The sequence below is a fragment of the Xenia sp. Carnegie-2017 genome, unplaced genomic scaffold (assembly GCF_021976095.1).
Source record: "Xenia sp. Carnegie-2017 unplaced genomic scaffold, XeniaSp_v1 HiC_scaffold_6, whole genome shotgun sequence".
NCBI classification, from domain to species: domain Eukaryota; kingdom Metazoa; phylum Cnidaria; class Anthozoa; order Malacalcyonacea; family Xeniidae; genus Xenia; species Xenia sp. Carnegie-2017.
Window position 1 is genome coordinate 14816584 of NW_025813526.1, and position 1409 is coordinate 14817992.

Genomic DNA, 1409 nt, shown 5'->3' on the forward strand with positions numbered 1-1409 from the left:
AGTGGAAAGAAGTTGACAGACTGTACCACAAATTTGAAAAGTTAAACAGGAACTTTCTTCGAAACAGTTGTGCAGACACTGATGAATCACTGGAAATTACTGATATTTCTTAAAATGAAGTGAGATGACAACCTTCACAAACGATTTTTTATGTCCACTAGGTAGTTAGTAGAAATAAAGGGAAGAACGCAAAATAGTTGGAGTACAGCAATCCAATAATGCATTGTTACATAAATTTCAACCTAGAAATAAAAGTTTATAAATGTTCCAGTTATTATAAAATGAAAGACTGATTCGATTGACATGTCATCAACGTTTTTCATTTATATACTTTAAATGTTTTTTAAAAATGTGAACGGAGATTTTTTAATGAAATATTCATTAGCTACTTATGTTATACTTCTGGTAGATTTATTAACCCAAGAAACAAATATTGATCATTTTTTTTCAAGTTCATACTCTTTAACAACATATAGATTTACTGTCACAGCAAAATTTGCAAATAAACAATGCTTTATATATTTCTGCAAAGAACTTACAAACAATGTTCATGGTATTATGATTAACGTTTTCGGATTAAAAGCTTAAATGAAACAAAATTTCAATCCTGATTGGTTAAGAGCAATGCACTTTCGTTAAATACTAGTGCTAAGATATGAAAACACCGGTGAAAAAACGAATGCCAAATTATATATTAAAAATGCGTCAACTGTTTTCAAACAACCAATGATCTAGGCCCATCAAAATAAAAACATTTGAAATGCAGGAGCGTTACTTTTATTGTAAACAAAGCAATTTTAATGGCTTTAAGTATATTTTCTTTTACGTTTATCACTGCTAAAAATAGATATCTTGTTCTGGCTGTTATTGTTATGGAAGCTTTGGTGTTGTGAAAAATAATATTGTGCGAATTGAAAAAATACGTGCCGGCCGATAACTTGCCGCTTGAAATGTACCTGCGCTGAAGTTAAAATCCCTTAAATAAGCAGTCATATTTCTTTGAAAATATTAATAGTCTTTGTAAAACTTACTCGTGCATGTTTTCCCAAGTGCACTCAAAACCATGCTAGGTATACAGACTAGTTTTAGTCACTTTGAGGCTCTCAAGCGGAGAAACTTTGCTATAATGCAAATATTCATGCTAAGTGAAAAAATTCATGGTAAGTGCAGAAATTCACGCTTTTAAAATTCGCAGGGTGCCATTTAGACCTGTTGACTAGAAACTGATCTGACTGGGTATAAGCTACATAGGTGTCAAAAATGAAGCGTAATTATTCCTGGTACGCAAAGGGTTTACGGAGTTTTAAACTTGCCAGGGCTTTTTATTCGGTGTCGCAAGTGGGTAGCCACAGCGAGCCCACAGGTCGAGCATAACAAATATCTACATTAGCTATTCAGTACTGCTAGAA